Source organism: Danio rerio, chromosome 4, assembly GCF_049306965.1.
Source record: "Danio rerio strain Tuebingen ecotype United States chromosome 4, GRCz12tu, whole genome shotgun sequence".
Lineage (NCBI taxonomy): Eukaryota > Metazoa > Chordata > Actinopteri > Cypriniformes > Danionidae > Danio > Danio rerio.
This window is the reverse complement of record NC_133179.1, coordinates 66,640,372-66,660,928: the sequence shown is the minus strand read 5'-3', so window position 1 is coordinate 66,660,928 and position 20,557 is coordinate 66,640,372. Positions and strand designations below refer to the sequence as shown.

Sequence of the window (20,557 nt, the reverse complement as noted above, 5' to 3'; positions counted from 1 at the left end):
TGTGCATTGCATAGGATTATTCAGTATTTACATTCTTTGGTCGCAGCGCTGTTTTTTATTTATAGCATTTAGTCATTAAACAATGATACTTTGAAAAAAGTAATTGTAATTTAAAAACAAGCTTGCAATTCTTACTGGTGGTTGTAATATTTCAAGCTTGTTCTCAGACAAGTGTCTGGGTCACTAATACTTAGTATTTCTGGAAAATCCGGGATAAAATTCTAGTAAATGGTGGCACTGTAGAGAAATGGCTTCCCGACAGTTTTACACCACCTAAAAAACAAATTTGTTTTTATTTAATTTATTTATTGACCCTGCTAATCCAACGAGAATACTTTTTTTTTCTATGGTTGCATCTGCATTTTAGTTTCTGTGATAGGCATATTGTATCTTTCTCAGTTAATTCAATAAATGTTGTTCTTTAAACAGCTTAAGCATTGAGATTTAAACCTGTATTTTGACCCTAATAGTAAATTGTTATTATGCACATCTTAAAATTAAATGCATTTTTACTCTAAAAAAAATACATGTTGAAATAGAACACAAATAGACAAATGTATTTAATATTCCACAGTTTTATTTTTGAGTAACTGGTTTTCACTATTTTAGCCTATAATTTAAATGTTCTCTCTGTGTGTTTAAGTGTACTGTGTGTGTAGAAGAGTTGAATGAATTTATGCTCTTAATGAATGTGTACAGATGAATATTTGTATAAATAAAAAATGATGACAGATTGTGGTGTGTTTTATCATATATACAGATTAAATTATATTATGTATCCTTTAAAAAACTGTAATTATGTAATATGTGTTGGTTTGATGTTGAAAAGGTTGTTTAAGCATTCATTTCAACGTTAAATCATTTGGATAAATTATATGTTGAATATTTGTGAATTCTATGATGTTCCAATCGACCTAAAATTAACATCATTTCAACGTTAGATAAACCAATTAGGTCGTTTATATGTTGAAAATGCGTGGATTCTATAACGTTGTTTCGATCGACTGAAAATCAGCATTGATTCAACGTTGGGTAAGTAACCAATTGCGACGATTTCAGGTTAGATTTGAATGTAGTGCCTGACGTCGTTTTAACATTACCCCGATGAGCAAAACGATGTTAAATCAACGTCGGTGATCAACGTGAATTTGATATCAAAAGAAATGTTGATTTTAGGTTTTTTGAAAAAAATACATGTTGTACTTGGCCTAAAATGTACTTTCTTAAATGTTATAAATGGCAGAAATTCACACATAGATTAAGGTACATCTGAACTGTGATTTCCAATAATAAAATCCAAATGTCAAAAAATGGCGTTTATGGCGTTTTGCAACCAAACTCTTCATATACATACAGTTGATGTCAGAATTATTAGCCCCCCTGAATTATTAGCCCCTCTGTTTATTATTTCCACAATTTCTGTTTAACGGAGAGAATATTTTTTTCAACACATTTATGAAATAATATTTTACTAGATGTTATTCAAGACTTATTAGGCAAGTTATTGTATAATGATGGTTTGTTCTTTAGACTATCGAAAAAAAAAAAAAAAAAAAAAAAAAAAAAAAATATATATATATATATATATATATATATATATATATATATATATATATATATATATAGCTTAAAGGGGCTAATAATTCTGACCTTAAAATGAATTTAAAAAATGTAAAAACTGCTTTTAGTCTGGCCAAAATAAAACAAATAAGAATATCTCCAGCAGAAAAAGATATCAGACATACTGTGAAAGTTTATACTTTTTATAATTATTATTATCTGACTGTGAAAATTACCTTGCTCTGTTAAGCATCATTATGGAAATATTTAAAAATGGAAAAATAATATCAAAAGGGGGGTTCATAATTTTGACTTCAACTGTACTTGCTTGTTTTTACCAAGTTACTTTTGTATTTGCATTTTAATTTATTTTCAAAATAGGATTTTATTTATAGTTATTTATTCAATAGTCATTGTATTTATGTAATATGCTTGCTGTGTTAACATAAGAATCCTCTGCCTTTTATACTTTAGTTGTAATTCATTTCAAAATTGTATTTTATATATAATTGTTTTATTTCTGTCATATGCTTGCTGTGTGTGTTTCGATGTATATTTTGTAATAAACTGCAATATATTTAAACAGTAAGGTCTTTATCTTTATTGATTGCCTGCATCATTTCAGAGAAAACAAGTACAAACTGTAAATTCTAATTACTTTCATTTGTAAAATAGATTATAAAAATTTGGTATTTTTTCTCAAGCAATGCAAAGTGCATTATTTATTACATACTACATGCATCCATTTAAAAACCTGTTTAGTGATGGGAAGTTCGGATCATTTTACTGACTCGGATCTTTAAGTCTTTTTTCTAGTCATTTCGTTCACTTGGTTCAGTTTGCCAAAATGTTATTAAAATTTTACGAATTTTTCCAAAACATCTACAACTAGCTCAAAAGGTTGATTGCATGACACATAAGTCATAAATAGAATACTATAAGAAAGAGAAAATAATAATTCAGTGTTTACCTGCTCTTTTGTCAATGAAAGTATTTTTGTCTCTTTGCTCAGCTCAACTCTTCATGTCTTTTAATGTCAGTGGTTTGGTTATGTTACACTGGCAGTCACATATAATCTTAACTAATGTACACAGTCTGAGCCGATAGAAGCCATCATAATTAGTTCACCTTTCAAGTCTTGAGTCGTTTGTTATTTACGTGACAGAATGACTCAAACCCGAGGTATCGAGAGATGAGCGGTTCAATTCTTTTTTCAGCTCTAAACGCATATAATTGGCCCGTGAGGAACGAGTGACTCAGACCCGATAGAGGACTCGTTCATGATTGACCCATTACAAAACCTGGTTAGAGATATCTGCTCCAGTCGGGAATTGAACCTTCAACCTTGTGATCTACCCAAAGTGTTATTTATGGACATATTTCTTGAACTAGTACTGTTATATATGCATTGAGTAGTTTCTGGTGGGCAGAAAATCCAAAATAAAACCTTAACTTCTTTCATTCTCAATTTTTCAAATTTTCTTCTTTTTCTCATATTTTTTTCTTCCCCTTCCAAAACAGACTATTGTTTCCCAGCTTACAACACGTGTACTAGGCATGAGGACATGGGAGTAAAGGCAGTCTTGTAGTTGTGGCCGAGTGATTAAGGCGATCAACTAGAAATCCATTGGGGTCTCCTCCTGCAGGTTCAAGTCTTGCAGACTATACCTACATCCTGTTCCTTTTTAAAATTGCAACAGTCATCAATTGTTTGCATTTCCAGTTTTTCTGGGGAAAAGTGTTGTGCTGGTAGGAGAAGAAAAACAACAGCGTATGCTCACTGAACAGGAAGGACCATATCACATGGAGGAACATACCAAACAAGGACTGCAATGGCTGTCCCATAGCTCGCCGTGGTTGTATAGTGGTTAGTAATTTGTTTTGTGGCCGCAGCAACCCTGGTTTGAATTCGGGTCATGGCAGGTTTTTCAAGGTGACATTGACGTTGCACTCTGTGTTGCCATCCTTAATCTCCAGCCTCCTTTTAGTGCAGGCTGAATGTTTACGTTTCCTATAGTGTGAAAGACTAGGGATTTGATATGAGCAACGGGACCTTTGATGCCAGCATGCTGTGAAGATAAACATTGATCAAGTCAGGCTTCTAAGGCATGGAAGGGATCTTGTCAATTGTTAAGTTTCCATTCTATGCTACAACAACAGAAAGACCTTCTGCAGTTGTCATTGATCTATTTAATGTCTCCTACATGACATGGAGTCCAAACTATTGTGTTGTACTGATGTCTGCACCTACAACAACCATAAACCCAACCTCACAGTAAACTTGTGTTTTAGCAACATGTATACCAACCATACGGCTTAACCCAACCCCACGGTAAACTTTTGTTTACCGTAAAGGTCTGCGCCGACCACAACCCTAAACCTTGCCTACTTAAAAAGCCTTTCCATGGAGCCCGGATACCTCATTCGGTAGAGCATCAGACTTTTAATCTGAGGGTCCAGGGTTCAAGTCCCTATTTTGGCATGTGTGATGGTGTAGTGCAGCTGATTGAAATGAGTAACCAAAATGTGATGGTGCTGTGCAGCTGATTGGCATTGACATCGGCCAATTGGCACGTAGCACCGCCTTTTTAAACCTGATTGGTCGGTGCTTGGGATACGTCACGTCCGACTCCGACGCACTGGTTTGGGTGTCTGTAGCCGCGGCTACAGGTAGAGGCTCTGCGCTCGTTCTGAATTTTTTGTAAGTTGTTTGAATCGACCCACGTTAAGCTCTCTTTTGGCATTGTTCTAGTGCATCGTGTGGCGGTGGCTTTTCCCTTGGCTGTGGTGGCTGGATGACTGTTCAGTTGCAGGTATGTGATGGCTTTGAACTGGCTGATGTAATGGGGTTTAGCCGCATTTTAACCTGCGTGTTTCATGCTGTACAGCTATTAATTCCGGCACCTCGCTGTATTGTATCGACCAACGCGTGATTAGAACGTGTCTGAGTGTGCGCCCATTGGTAAGTGAAGCACGTATGATATGGTGTGATCATTTAAAGGACCATGTTAATGGGCTTGTTTGCACTTTTCCTCCTTAGGATCCTCCCTTTTCCCCTTTCTTTCTCTCTTACGTCGGATCTTCCTCTGGTATCATTTGCTTACTAGCTCCCGTGTTCATCGCTATTGCCGTGGTTACCAGAGACCGTCTGCAACTGCTGCTAATGCTAACGGCGGCGTATTGGCTGCCGCTTGGACACCACCAATGCAGCTGCTAGCGGGGACTGCCTGCAATAACTCTTAGCGTGCTGCTTTGTGCTCCCCTTCATTCTTTCATTTGTTTATTTGTGTTGGATAATTGATTTGTATACATTAGCATTCTTCTGTTTTTTTTGTTGTGTCTTTATTTATGCAAAGTATTGATTTGTTTTTCGTTATTAAGAGTATTCTTTTGTGAGTTTAGTCTTATTTCTAGTAACAGTTAATGTTGGGTCTAGTGTAGGTCAGATGGTGTAAATACAGCTGTAGCTATCTTTCAATTAGATCATGTAAAGTAAGTGTTAACCTGATTGACCCACTTATTTGTGTTTTGTTGGTTATTTATTTTTATTTTTATTTATTTCAGGAACTGAGGTTTCCCCCGGTGGATGACGGGTCACTTTCCACTGGTGGTGGTGTTTCTCTATCGTGTGCTGTGGACACTGAGTGCGTGATAGCGTGATTTTTGAGTGCACTGTGGTGTGTGCGTGTGCTGGGGTAAAGTCTGTCCACTCGTACCCAGTCAGTGGGAACCTCCAATCCTGGTTTGGTTTTGTTTATTTATTGTTTCTTGTGTTTAATAATGAAGTGGGAGTTTTTGATGTGTTTTTAAGAACCGTACCATTTGATAGTTTTATTCCAAATAAATATTTTTGTACTTTTTCATTAACTCACGTCTCTGTGCCTTTCTGGGAGAAACGAACCTGTGTCCTTTTCTAATAGTTGTTTCCCTGGGTAACTCCCGGGGTGGCGTAGTCGGTTATTTTTATTTAAAGAGATTTAAACCCTACTCTATACCCTCGTCACACATGCAAGACTCTTTTTGTGGAGCCACAGCTTGTGCCGTTGAGCAATTGCTTGCCGAAAGATTCATCTGGATGCACAACACGTGTACTAGGCTTGAGGACATGGCTTTGCAAGCAGTCTTGTAGTCGTGGCCGAGTGGTTAAGGCGATGGACTCGAAATCCATTGGGGTTTCCCCACGCAGGTTCGAATCCTGCCGACTACGTCCAGGCAGTGCGCAGGACTTAGTTTGCAACCTTCCATGATTGTTTGCAACTCCATTGTTTCTTGGGGAAAAGGGCAGTGCTGGAAGGGAAAAGCAACAAAAATAAAACGGTAGCACATGCTATCTAACTGCCCTGGGGGCTGTAGTATCCTGGAGTAACCACAAGAGGTCGTTATTGGTTTATACATGTGTGTTATTGCCTGTAACCCAGTTGAAAGACGAGAGCCGATGCAGGAAGGCATACGGTTAAATTGTCTGTTGTTACAACTAAAGTAAACAGAAGTAAATGTTCGTTTCAACCCTATACTTGCAGTAGAGTTATCTTTATTGAAGATACAACATTTTTGGCGACGAGGATAAAGCGGAAGCACGTGATGACAGCAAATTAATGAGGTAGAAATGACGGAACACTGTGCTAATAACTGCCTGTGATGGAATTAGAAGAAAAAAAAAAAAAAGATCGTGTGAAAAGCAACCATGGCTACAGGAACTATTGGCTCACTAAAAATGTTTGATGCTAAAATTCAAACATGGGAAGAATATTCCGAAGTGCTGGAGCAATTTTTCGTGTCTAATGGAATCGAAGATGAGGGTAAGCAAAGAGCTATTCTCATAAGTGTTGTGGGACCACAAACTTACAGTGTGATGCGAAATCTTCTAAGCCCTGTGTGGGGAGTCAACGGATTGTTCCAGAACCGAACAAGTCACAGACCATGTTATCCTTAAAAGATTGGTTGGTGCCTACAAGTCTGAGCTTTGATTTCATTTTCAAAGCAACCCACAGGCACCCAGCAAAAGGCAATCCACAGGATGACTAGCCAGTCAACATCACAGTTGCGTGTTAATTAACTTTACACCTTAAAACAATAAGAGGCTCTACAATCAAAAACCCACCAAACCGGTTTTTGAGAAGTACCTTTTGGTTCGCGTGTCCTTTGGCGTCTGCAAGGAATACACATTCTCAGGCAGACACAGAAGCGATCAGAAACGCTTCCAAAGTTTAATGGACATTTAAGTAAAACAGTTTATTTGAGTAATGTACGTTTGCTTTATGTTTCTGTAGGTTTTTGTGTGTACATGTTCCATGTGTTTAACAAAACTGTTATGGATAGTTATTGAGTTATAGCCCTCAGCGACAAGTGAAATCTACAGAATGTTTGTGAAATACTTCATGTTTGGTATCGATTGAAAGCTAGGAACATTTCAAATGCATTGGTTTATATGAAGAAACCATACTATGAAAAGTGTCGATGTTATAAGACTTTATTTTAACCACTATGCTATCAAAGCAGCACCCACACCAGGTGTCAACCCGGCCTCCTATAGGGCAGAATTGGGGTGTGACTCCACCCCGCACCTTATCTGATTGGAAAAGTATTGTGTAGACCCAGCCTCTACCAAAGCCTATAAAACTTTGAACAAAGGAATTTCCTCGTCGTCTTTTGCCAGTCATCTTTGCCAGTCGTCACCGCCGTCGCTGCCCGGACGTCGCTCTTCTCGTGCTGTGGCCGTTACATCGCCTCGCCGGAAGCCTCGTTACATCACGGAGCAGACCGCGACCTTCACTTGCTGCCGGCTCGACCCCCGATCTGCTTGTGCAACCGCTTCAACAACAAGCCATCGGGTCAACACATCCAAACTCTGAAACTCATCCTAACTACAGGAACCCAGGAAGGACTTCGAACGCCGCCTTGTCCAACATCCGTATCCCTAGCAACCGACTAAGGAAACCCCTCTTCACCGACAAGGGAATTCCATCACGTCACTGAAGTTGCTACGCTGACCAATCAGCTTCACCGGGATTTCCCTTTGGACCAGTCGAAGAAACCAAAAATTCCATCAGAACGCAAGTAGCACAAACAAGGTTTCTACCCATTACTGAATCTGGTGTGAATTATGTTTAAGTAGTAAAGAATAACGAAATTCTCTGCTTTTATGGTTTCTCTCAGGTTACAATGCTAAGAACTTAGCAAAGGCTAGAAGTTGAATCCACTCAGTCAAAACTCTCCTCAAACTGCTTGTGTGTGTGTGTATGTATGTGCATTTGTTTGTTTTACGTAGATTAGTACTTTGTGTTATAGAGTAGCAATAAACTTTTGTTTCGTTTTAAGATCTGTGTTGTTGTGTTGTGTGCTTTATAAGTTAATGCCTCAGCTTCAGATACTGCTACCTTGCTCATTAAATAATTAGATACTGTTTTTATATTGTTATTGTTGGCCACGTAATAATATAATACAGAATTGCTTTACACTAAACATTCTATTTGCTGGACAAATACTTAAGTTAAGTGTAAGCTTTAAATAATTCTATGTGAATCATGTTCGAATCTTTGATTCGAATCCCCAAAGTTTAAACATGATTTAAACCAAAGAGCTGATTCTTACACATAAAATTAAGAAGGGTAAATAACAAAATATGATTTATTTAACAAGCAAATTAAATATATTTAAATAAGATGAAAATGAAAACACAAAGGACTAAAAACCAGCTCAAATGTTCTTGAATAAAACGTGTTACAGTGATGTACACATGTACAAATACGTCATGTCCGAAAAAGCCTTTTTTAGAGGTGTTTTGACAGTTCAGAGCCACCGTACAAGTAAACAGCTTACAGATAGTACGTTTAGAAAATGCGGCACAGATTCATGCTATTTGGCGTTTTAGATTCTTTCGAACATGTAGCTGCTGCTTGTCAATCAGATGCGTCTGCACTCGTTCTTGCTGTCAATTGCGGGGGGAAAATGATCGATGAAAAGTTTATGATAAACCGCTGAGTTTTACTCAACTGTAGAGGAAGAGTTGCCATCAGAGTCCGATTTTCATACAAAACCTGCAATGAGCTGACTTTATGGCTAACAGAGCTGTATATAAAGACAGAATGAGCCGCTGGTCGAGAGCCTCTATGACTGGATTCACCCCCCGTGCTACAGTGTGTGTGTGCGCGCGGTGACAGCTCGCGCGCTCGTCATAATCAATATGAATATTTCGATCAAACTGAATACATCTTACATCAACAACACATGACAAGCAACGCGTTGATAATAACAAATAATCAGATTACAAACAACTGTTGTAAAATGTGCGGTTCCAGTTGCAGTTTGGTGTGTGTGTGTGTGAAGCGTAGAGGGAGAGGGAGAGAGATAGGAGCGGATTTTGGGCAATGAGACTATTTTAAGTGACTGATTTGTTGTACCACATGGAAAGTAATAAATATTTTGGACCAAGTTACATGTGTCCTCGTTCATTCACCGGCTGCAACTAAAAGAGAAGGCAATTCACCACGAAACTAATATTATTCGACCCTGGAGTAATAAGTTAAGATCCCCTGCTATCTCGACACAACAAAGAGACGGAGCTGGAAAGGTTTACATAGGTAATATTTTTCCTGAGGCGATTTAAAGCAAAATACACAATGACACTCAATCAAACACATCTACAATGATAAGGAAAATGGTTACTTACTGACTTATTAACGCACAGCAATACCACTTGAAGAAATGACAGACTTTGAAGGAATAAACAGTGTGAAGAGAGATCCATTATAGTGCAATGGGCAAGTCTAAACAAGTTCCGCCCACGCGTGCGCAGCACTCAAGTCTGTACAATTACGTAATTTATCGGCTTAAAGATATCGGCCGAATTTAGACATCGGATCGATAACGATAGTCCTAAAAATAGCATTTATCGGCCGATACCGATATGGCCGCCGATATATCGTGCATCCCTAATATATATATATATATACATATATATATATATATATATATATATATATATATATATATATACTTTTACTAACCAGCAATGATAGGTGAGCAAAATAAAAATTGAAAGAGGATACTTTTATTAGGCCTTTCATGAGTCTAATAATCTCAAAGTCACACTTAAAAAGAAGGTCCAAAAACCTGCATTTATAAATGAAGAATGTTTTGCAAAGAATAAAAGGTTGTTAACCAGGTAATGCTGTGTACAATTTGTTTTAGTTACACCAAATTTAACTTGTTTATTGTAAAAAGGGTTTAAACGGATATTGACATGAGACATTCTGTATTATGCATTACGTATTATGAGTCATGAGTAGGGCCAGAAAGAATCTGTCAATGTTTTTTGCTATTTCTGCGAAGAATATTGATAAAAATCTGTGGATTTCTGCCAAAATATTTTGGGAGTATTATAACTAAAACCTAAATATGTGAAACAAAAAATATTATCTTTTAAACTTTTATTTAATGTTTAAAATGCAAATCCAATTAGATACACTTTATTTGATAAACAAAGCAAGTCACTCGTATAATATTTCTACTAAAAGACAAAAAATATTACTGTAAAAACTGCATTGTACATAAATCAGATAAACATTTTCATATTAGTCAATAATATTACTGTATTTAATTTAAAAAGTGAATAAATATATATTTACACAAGTAAATAAAATGGAATTAATGATGTGCGCGACATTATATGTTATGAGTCATGTACATGAGTATATGCAATTGTATAAACATGCTCAGTGTTTTCAATATCTTTCACAAAATTGACAAATTCTCCTCAGTATCAACTTTTAATCTCAAGAATTCTTTAGATGGAGACACATCATTAATCATTTTAACTGAAGTTCTTTAATTTTGGGGAGAATTAAAAAAGAAATGTAACTTTCTTATTTTTCTAATTCCTGTGAATTAAATTATTTTAAAATAAACGAGGTCTGAGCTGATTATGACCACGGGTATGCTCAGTCCAGAAAGACTAGGACCTCCATGCAAAAATGAATGGCCTATCATCCGGCCAGCCATCTGGAACAGGTTGCTGTCCCGTAGTACAGCAGATGCAGAAGGTACACGGTGGTTTTTTCCCCCCTCAAAAAGGGCTGTAGTAGATGAACCTAAAAAATCTAATCAGTAAGAATGAACTAATAGTACTAGTTGTATAAAATCTGTAATAGCCCAAAAGCAAAAGAGACATAAAACATCAAATCACATCTGTAAAATTCTAAACAAATGTTTTCTCTGTATGCACTGTGGTGGTACCAGTCAGCATCGATCTGCATTGCCCACCAGTAAATAGAAAGATAATGTTATGAACATTTTACATCTTATCAGGTGTGCAAAAGGCTTCTCAAGTACAGTGCACGAAATCATACAGAAAAAGGTCAGGGTTACAGGCAGTGTTGACGAAAATTAACTTTATATATATATATATATATATATATATATATATATATATATATATATATATATATATATATATATATATATATATATAAATGTGTGTGTGTGCGCGTGTGTGTGTGTGTGTGTGTGTGTGTGTGTGTGTGTGTGTGCACATGTAACCGAACTGCAACCAATTACAAACCCAAATTTAAAGTGAAGCCAGTCTTCAGTTTTTGCATCATCATTGACAAAATATGGCGGTTAACTCCTTTGCCAACAGCTGCATCTCCTAAAAAAAATACAAAATGAAGCAAGTTCGTTGCACAAACTGTACAGACTATAAGCGATTCAAATGATTTTAATAATAAAAAAGGAGTACCAGTCAATCTATATTTCAATGGAGCGGACCAATTAGCACTGTTCATTTTATAAAATGAAACCAGGGTACTATCTTGTTCATCCATAGTATCAAACTGGTTGATGAGTAATGATAGAGATGGACAGTGTGAATTGATGGAGAGCAGCTCATCACAGAACATTCGAGATGATTTGAATGGGTCAATTTCATTTTTCCATGCTGAAATCAAATGAACAATTTATCTAAATACCATTTTACAAGCATAGTTGAATAACAATACAAAAAAGATGAAAGAATAAATGAATAAAGATGCACTTATCATTTTACAGTACAACAGCACTAAAAAAATAAAATGTGTTGTGTCTAACCTGCAGACAGGGATGTTGAAGATTGTGCAGTTGAGGGTCCTGGCAATTCTTCTGTATTTAAAGTGAATGAAGAATCATTGTCACCAAAAGTCCTTTCTCTAAAACAGGCAAGACACAAACAATTTCAATTGTGTTCATTAAGCCACTTCAAAAATTTTCATGCATATTAAAAGCATTTGCCCAGTTTCATAGACAAGGCTTAGACCCTAGTGCCAGACAAAGTCTGGATGTAACTTACAATGACATACTGTATATAGTCGTTAATGTCAAAATTAACCAGTAATGATTTTCTCAAAGCAAGGCTTATAAAAGCTACATACATCAAATCTAATAATGTCTACTACTGACCCAGTTTATGAAACCAACACATTAATTTAAATTTAAGACAGTCCACCAGAAAATTATTTTGTTAATTTTTTACCCTACATTCCATCTGATCTTTGTACATCTCCCTCGAGATATATACAACCAAAACAAACTGTGCAAACTAATCCTTTAGTATTAAAGGCATGTCATCCTACAATTTTTAGCATAACTTTACCCTTCACCACACATGCTTGCATGAAAAGGCAAGACATCAGTTGGGAAAGAGATCTGGCAAATTGGACAAATCTGTAAAAAGTAAAAATAAATTAAACAATGTATGTTTGTAGCAAATTTGTTGAAGAACATACATATTCTACCCCATAAAAAGATTCTAAAATATTAAGAATAGTCTCAAATTTTTAATAGCTTCAAACACATTCTTTATGGAACCACGAATTGGGTATATTCAAATATAGTGAGTATACCCAAATACAAGAAATAGGCTTTGATCAAAGACCTGTAATGATGGTTCTAAGATGGGGTGAAGTAGGCTTGGCTGGTCAACAGTTTCGATTACATTTTCGTCTACATCATCATCTAGAATGGTCACATCATTTGAAGACTCCTAATAAAAGTAATCAAAATGCATTGGCATTGTAAATAAATAATATTGATAGAAAAATAAAACCATAATACTGTATGACTTACTGTCTCAGCTTCTTTACACTCTTCAATGTGTAAGGGCAGCAATGGCAGTGGTATTTTCTTACCACATTTCATACAGCTGGACTGTGGCATCTTAGCAAACTCCACAGAATCATAAGGTAATGGTTCAGTGGAAAGCTGTTCCTGTAATGGAACTACAAACAGCATGTTCTTTCCATTATTTGACACTGATTTTAGGAGTCGAGTTGAGTATTCATCAGCATCTGTGGGAATTATAGACAGCTTACGCCGCCCACCCCCACCAAATGGCAAAATCAATTGAGAATCACATTCAGGACTACTGTTGCCTTCTTGGGCTAGCAATATTGTTATAAATGTGTCACCTAAAATTTTGGAAAGAAATGTTCTATAAAGCTCTGTTTACCACTGGAAAACTGAAGTAGGGCATGCCATAATCTTAGAACATGGCAGAGAAACATGTCCTTGACTAAAAAGTTTAAACTAATGAAGCTTATTACTAAATTATTAACGCCAACAAAGCACATACCAGTTTCATTAATTTACAAAAGTGCAAAGTTATTGCAAATGCACACAAATCATTTTTTGTTTATATGTAACATGCAAAACATAAATACCTGTAGACTTGTAAAACATCCAGCCACCCTGAAGTGTTTTTAATTTGGGAAACTCTCCTTCAAGCAGACTGACAATCTTAAGAATGAAACAAAATTCATCATTTAGTTTTTTTTTTTTTTTTTTTCCAACAGATATAAAACTCCCATCAATTCCTAGTATTATGGTAACATTTGCAATTAACTCACTGTGTTTAAAATTATCTGGAACAGTTAAAAGCCTTTTTCCAAGTCCAGCATGGACAAGCTCAAGGTCTTCATCTCCTTTTGGTGTGAATGGTGATGGTTCAGAGAGGACATGGATTTGAAAATCATTTTTTTTTAATGTTTCCAGGTTTGGCCACAGAAAAATCTCTGTCCCAAACATACTTGGGAATTGCCTATAGTGACAAAAGGGCAAAATGAATAAACATATTAATAATAAGAAACATTTTTTGCATGACACAAAAAGTTGTGTTTTACAGTAAACATGAAAAATTACCTTTTTAAGGCTTGCCTTACCATGTTTTCAGGCTCTGCAGGCAAAGGAATGGTCCCACTTGAGATGCTTTCTCTCATTGGTCTACTACCACTAGCTAGTGCATTTCTTTACGAAGATGGAGTAAGGCCCCTGGCTAATACATCGATCAGAGCTTTTGCTGCTATTTCTACTTCTGATGACAGTGCCTGTAAGACAAATACCAATTATACCTTTTATCATTTGTTATCTTCATAGTCCGCGATCAACACTGCCGACCCCCACCCCGCCCGTTCCTTACAGTCGGCGATCATCTCCTCTCTCCACCCCCCATACCCACCCACACCCAAAACGGCATTACGCTCTCCCGGTCTTCACTTTAGTACGCGATCGATTCTACCCCCAAATTAGTCCCCGATCAAATTTATAGCTGAGCTCCCTTGAATGACAATCCTAGAATCGACCATGACAGAAGCCATGCTATTTTACACGACCATCCCGTTCTTCACTCGCCATGTTGGCTTAATAACGGACTTAATTTACGTTATAAAGTTTACATTATAAACAACAGCAGCCATTGCTTTAACAAACGTTTGATACTTAATCTTTGCATACATAAACCACTATAGAAATCAAGTAACCACTTACCCGCGCATCCCGCTCTTCACCTGCCATGCTAAATAGAGGAGTATTCTTCTTCGTAGAGGATCATCTCCGTTAATTAGGTCAGACTGCGCAAATGGAGCGCACAGTGAAGCGCTTTGGTCATTCCCGCGTTCTCAGGGAGTTGTGATTGGTTGAACAGTAAGCTCGCATCTTATTGGCTACAGGGCACGAGTGACTCACGTGGGAGGTGTGTGCTGACAGGAAAGTCTCAAAAATGCACACACTCGTATTCAGGGTGAGTCGTACGTGAGAGAGGATTTGCACATTCTCATTCAGGATGAACTCGTGAATTTTAAACATTCAAAACTTTTTGTACACTCTTATATATTTGCAAATGGTGTTTTACATTTGTGAAATGTATTTTATGAAAATGTATTTTTATTTTGTGCATGTGAATTGTTTTTGTGAGTATAAATAAATATTTTACGCATGTGAATTTGGCTACGCATGTGTACATTGTGTCTTTTGCGTGAATTATTATTGAGTCTAATCTCTCTCCATAGAAAAACACTTTTTTATCAGATCTGGACTCCGTTGCTTGAATATGTAGGTCCTAGGATTTCAGGTACATTTTTGCAAAACCTTAAATCACCATAAACTTTGGTTAATTTATGTACTTTTCTATTTTTATTATTACTCTGTATTTTTATGTCTTCTTTTTGATTTTGATTTTCATTATGTGCTGTGATGCTAAGAAATTTCTTGGTTGTAAGCTGTTGTCATTGTTCTGTTCTTTTTTGTTTTGTTAAAATAAAGACAAAAAAATGTATTTCGAAGAATTCCAGTTTGTCAGCAGATAGTGTCGGCGCATAAAACATTCCTTTGCATAGTAGTTTGGTTGTCTAGGACTATGATTCTCGTTCATGCTGTGAGAAATCCCAGATTCAAATTTCGGTTGAGCCCTTACAGTTGTCTGCTGTTTTGTAAGGGCGTTGTGGCTTACACAGAGGCCTTTTTTCTGAGAATGCCAGTTCGTCAGCTGATAGTGTTGCCATATAAAGTTACTGTTTTGCAGTGGCTCGTTGATCTAGGGGTATGATTCTCGCTTTGGGTGTGAGAGGTCCCGGGTTCAAATCCCGGACGAGCCCTTGCAGGTGTCATGTGTTTTACAGGGCACTATGACTTTCATTAAAATGTCTTTCGAAGAATTCCAGTTTGTCAGCAGATAGTGTCGCCACATAAAACATTCCTTTGCATATTGGCTTGCTGGTCTAGGAGTATTATTTTCGTTCATGCAATGAGAAATCCCAGATTCAAATTTCGGTTGAGCCCTTACAGTTGTCTGCTGTTTTGAAAGGTCTACGGGCTTACACAGAGGCCTTTTTTCTGAGAATGCCAGTTCGTCAGCAGATAGTTTTGCCATGTAAAGTGGCTGTTACAGAAGCTTGTTGGATTAGGTGTATGATATTCGCTTAGGGTGCCCTTGATTCGTCAGAGAAAGTTTTCTGACTATCTGATGGTTCTGACGCCATGTGAAATTTTATCAATGTAGTGGCTCGTTGGCCTAGGGGTATGATTCTCGCTTTGGGTGAGAGAGGTCCTGGGTTCAAATCCCGGATGAGCCCTTGTGGGTGTCATGCGTTTTACAGGGCACTATGTCCTTTGTAAAAATATCTTTCGAAGAACTTCAGTTTGTCAGCAGATAGTGTCGCCACATAAAACATTCCTTTGCATAGTGGCTTGCTGGTCTAGGAGTATGATTTTCGTTCATGCAATGAAAAATCCCAGATTCAAATTTCGGTTGAGCCCTTACACTTGTCTGCTGTTTTGTAAGGTCGTTGTGGCTAACACAGAGGCCTTTTTTCTGAGAATGCCAGTTTGTCAGCAGATAGTGTTGCCATGTAAAGTGGCTGTTTTGCAGTGGCTCGGTGGTCTACGGGCATGATTCTCGCTGAAGGTGCGAGAGGTCCTGTTTTCAAATCCTGGACGAACCATTGCAGAAGTCCCGGGTCCAAATGAAGCAAAAGCCCTGCTTCAATGTTTGTTAGATAAGGATTTCTGACCATCTGTTGCTTCTGACGTCCTGTAAAATATTCAAGCTTTTGTGGCTTGTTGGTCTAGGGGTATGATTCTCGCTTAGGGTGCGAGAGGTCCCGGGTTCAAATCCCGGACGAGCCCTTGCAGTTATTCTGTTGTTTTACAGGGCATTATGGCTTTCATAAAAAAACTTTTTCGAAGAATTCCAGTTTGTCAGCAGATAGTGTCGGCACATAAAGCATTCCTTTGCATAGTGGTTTGGTTGTCTAGGACTATGATTCTCGTTCATGCCGTGAGAAATCCCAGATTCAAATTTCGGTTGAGCCCTTACAGTTGTCCACTGTTTTGTAAGGGCGTTGTGGCTTACACAGAGGCCTTTTTCTGAGAATGCCAGTTCGTCAGCTGATAGTGTTGCCATATAAAGTTACTGTTTTGCAGTGGCTCGTTGGTCTAGGGGTATGATTCTCGTTTAGGGTGCCCTTGATTCGTTAGAGAAAGTTTTCTGACTATCTGATGCTTCTGATATCATGTGAAATGCATTCAACTTAGTGGCTCGTTGGTCTAGGGGTAATATTCTTGCTTCGTGTGTGAGAGGTCCCGGGTTCAAATCCCGCACGAGCCCTTACAGGTGTTATGTGTTTTACAGGGCACTATGTCTTTCATTAAAATGTCTTTCGAAGAATTCCAGTTTGTCAGCAGATAGTGTCGCCACATAAAACATTCCTTTGCATAGTGGCTTGCTGTTCTAGGAGTTTGATTCTCGTTCATGCAATGATAAATCCCAGATTCAAATTTCGGTTGAGCCCTTACAGTTGTCCGCTGTTTTGTAAGGTCGTTGTGGCTTACACAGAGGCCTTTTTTCTGAGAATGCCAGTTTGTCAGCAGATAGAGTTGCCAAATAAAGTTGCTGTTCTGCAGTGGCTTGTTGGTCTAGGGGTATGATTCTCACTTAGGGTGCCCTTGATTCGTTAGAGAAAGATTTCTGACTATCTGACACCTTGTGAAATTCATTATGTCTTTCGTAAAAATGTCTTTTGAAGAATTCCAGTTTGTCAGCAGATAGTATTGCCATGTAAAGTGGCTGTTTTGCAGTAGCTTGTTGGTCTACGGGCTTGATTCTCGCATAAGGTGCGAGAGGTCCCGTTTTCAAATCCTGGACGAACCATTGTAGAAGTCCTGGGTCCAAATGAAGCAAAAGCCCTGCTTCAATGTTTGTTAGATAAGGATTTCTGACCATCTGTTGCTTCTGAAGTCTTGTGAAATATTTAAGCTTTTGTGGTTTGTTGGTCTAGGGGTATGATTCTCGCTTAGGGTGCCCTTGATTCCCTTTAGAGAAAGATTTCTGACTATTTGATGCTTCTGACGCCATGTGAAATCCTATCACTTTAGTGGCTCATTGGTCTAGGGGTGTGATTCTCGCTTCTGGTGTGAGAGGACCCAGGTTCAATTCTCAGATGAGCCCTTGCAGGTGTACTGTGTTTTACAGGGCATTATATCTTTCGTAAAAACGTATTTCAAAGAATTCCAATTTGTCAGCAGATAGTGTTGCCACATAAAATATTTCTTGCATAGTGGCTTGCTGGTTTAAGAGTTTGATTCTCGTTCATGCCATGAGAAATCTTAGGTTCAAATTTCAGTTGAACCCTTACAGTTGTCTTTTGTTTTGTAAGGGCGTTGTGGCTTACACAGAGGCCTTTTTCTGAGAATGCCGGTTTGTCAGCAGATAGTGTTGCCATGTAAAGTGGCTATTTTGCAGTTGCTCGTTGGTCTACGGGCATGATTCTCGCTTAAGGTGCGAGAGGTCCCGTTTTCAAACCCTGGACGAACCATTGCAGAAGTCCCGGGTCCAAATGAAGCAAAAGCCCTGCTTCAATGTTTGTTAGATAAGGATTTCTGACCATCTGTTCCTTCTTATGTCTTGTAAAATATTCAAGCTTTTGTGGCTCGTTGGTCTAGGGGTATGATTCTCGCTTAGGGTGCGAGAGGTCCCGGGTTCAAATCCCGGACGAGCCCTTGCAGTTATTCTGTAGTTTTACAGGGCATTATAGCTTTCATAAAAAACTTTTTCGAAGAATTCCAGTTTGTCAGCAGATAGTGTCGGCACATAAAGCATTCCTTTGCATAGTGGTTTGGTTGTCTAGGACTATGATTCTCGTTCATGCCGTGAGAAATCCCAGATTCAAATTTCGGTTGAGCCCTTACAGTTGTCTGCTGTTTTGTAAGGGCGTTGTGGCTTACACAGAGGGCTTTTTTCTGAGAATGCCAGTTCGTCAGCTGATAGTGTTGCCATATAAAGTTACTGTATTGCAGTGGCTTGTTGGTCTAGGGGTATGATTCTCGCTTAGGGTGCCCTTGATTCGTCAGAGAAAGTTTTCTGACTATCTGATGCTTCTGACATCATGTGAAATTAATTCAATTTGGTGGCTCGTTGGTCTAGGGGTATGAATCTCGCTTCGGGTCTGAGAGGTCCCGGGTTCAAATCCCAGACGAGCCCTTACAGGTGTTATGTGTTTTACAGGGCACTATGTCTTTCATTTAAATGTCTTTCGAAGAATTCTAATTTGTCAGCAGATAGTGTCGCCACATAAAACATTCCTTTGCATATTGGCTTGCTGGTCTAGGAGTATGATTCTCGTTCATGCCATGAGAAATCCTAGGTTCAAATTTCAGTTGAACCCTTACACTTGTCTTTTGTTTTGTAAGGGCGTTGTGGCTTACACAGAGGCCTTTTTTCTGAGAATGCCGGTTTGTCAGCAGATAGTGTTGCCATGTAAAGTTACTGTTTTGCAGTGGCTCGTTGGTCTAGGGGTATGATTCTGGCTTAGGGTGCCCTTGATTCGTCAGAGAAAGTTTTCTGACTATCTGATGCTTCTGACGCCATGTGAAATTTAATCACTGTAGCTGCTCGTTGGTCTAGGGGTATGATTCTTGCTTAAGGTGAGAGAGGTCCTGGGTTCAAATCCTGGACGAGCCCTTACAGATGTTATGTGTTTTATAGGGCACTATGTCTTTCATTAAAATGTCTTTCGAAGATTTCCAGTTTGTCAGCAGATAGTGTCACCACATAAAACATTCCTCTGCATAGTGGCTTGCTGGTCTAGGAGTATGATTTTCGTTCATGCAATGAAAAATCCCAGATTCAAATTTCGGTTGAGCCCTTACACTTGTCTGCTGTTTTGTAAGGTCGTTGTGGCTAACACAGAGGCCTTTTTTCTGAGAAAGCCAGTTTGTCAGCAGATAGTGTTGCCATGTAAAGTGGCTGTTTTGCAGTTGCTCGTTGGTCTACGGGCATGATTCTCGCTTAAGGTGCGAGAGGTCCCGTTTTCAAATCCTGGACGAACCATTGCAGAAGTCCCGGGTCCAAATGAAGCAAAAGCCCTGCTTCAATGTTTGTTAGATAAGGATTTCTGACCATCTGTTGCTTCTGATGTCCTGTAAAATATTCAAGCTTTTGTGGCTCGTTGGTCTAGGGGTATGATTCTCGCTTAGGGTGCGAGAGGTCCTGGGTTCAAATCCCGGACGAGTCCTTGCAGTTATTCTGTTGTTTTACAGGGCATTATGGCTTTCATAAAAAAACTTTTTCGAAGAATTCCAGTTTGTCAGCAGATAGTGTCGGCACATTAAGCATTCCTTTGCATAGTGGTTTGGTTGTCTAGGACTATGATTCTCGTTCATGCCGTGAGAAATCCCAGATTCAAATTTCGGTTGAGCCCTTACAGTTGTCCACTGTTTTGTAAGGGCGTTGTGGCTTACACAGAGGCCTTTTTCTGAGAATGCCAGTTCGTCAGCTGATAGTGTTGCCATATAAAGTTACTGTTTTGCAGTGGCTCGTTGGTCTAGGGGTATGATTCTCGTTTAGGGTGCCCTTGATTCGTTAGAGAAAGTTTTCTGACTATCTGATGCTTCTGACATCATGTGAAATGCATTCAAATTAGTGGCTCGTTGGTCTAGGGGTAATATTCTTGCTTCGTGTGTGAGAGGTCCCGGGTTCAAATCCCGCACGAGCCCTTACAGGTGTTATGTGTTTTACAGGGCACTATGTCTTTCATTAAAATGTCTTTCGAAGAATTCCAGTTTGTCAGCAGATAGTGTCGCCACATAAAACATTCCTTTGCATAGTGGCTTGCTGTTCTAGGAGTTTGATTCTCGTTCATGCAATGATAAATCCTAGATTCAAATTTCGGTTGAGCCCTTATAGTTGTCCGCTGTT

The 20,557-nt window shown here is 38.3% G+C and overlaps 1 protein-coding gene, 1 long non-coding RNA gene and 5 other non-coding genes across 7 annotated transcripts in view; 6 read left to right on the top strand and 1 right to left on the bottom strand.

Annotated features, from left to right (window-relative positions):
• Nucleotides 1-20,557, bottom strand: part of LOC141381810 (uncharacterized) — a 201,291-nt gene that overhangs the window by 35,023 nt on the left and 145,711 nt on the right. The window lies entirely within an intron of this gene.
• Nucleotides 4,197-5,231, top strand: LOC141381912 (uncharacterized). The gene is made up of 3 exons (XR_012402817.1): nt 4,197-4,230; nt 4,313-4,373; nt 5,125-5,231. It is a non-coding gene; the product is annotated as an uncharacterized lncRNA (long non-coding RNA).
• trnas-cga (transfer RNA serine (anticodon CGA)) lies at nt 5,686-5,767 on the top strand. Its single transcript has one exon. It is a non-coding gene; the product is annotated as a tRNA-Ser (tRNA).
• Nucleotides 15,387-15,458, top strand: trnap-ugg (transfer RNA proline (anticodon UGG)). Its single transcript has one exon. It is a non-coding gene; the product is annotated as a tRNA-Pro (tRNA).
• Nucleotides 16,417-16,488, top strand: trnap-agg (transfer RNA proline (anticodon AGG)). Its single transcript has one exon. It is a non-coding gene; the product is annotated as a tRNA-Pro (tRNA).
• Nucleotides 18,289-18,360, top strand: trnap-agg (transfer RNA proline (anticodon AGG)). Its single transcript has one exon. It is a non-coding gene; the product is annotated as a tRNA-Pro (tRNA).
• Nucleotides 19,803-19,874, top strand: trnap-agg (transfer RNA proline (anticodon AGG)). Its single transcript has one exon. It is a non-coding gene; the product is annotated as a tRNA-Pro (tRNA).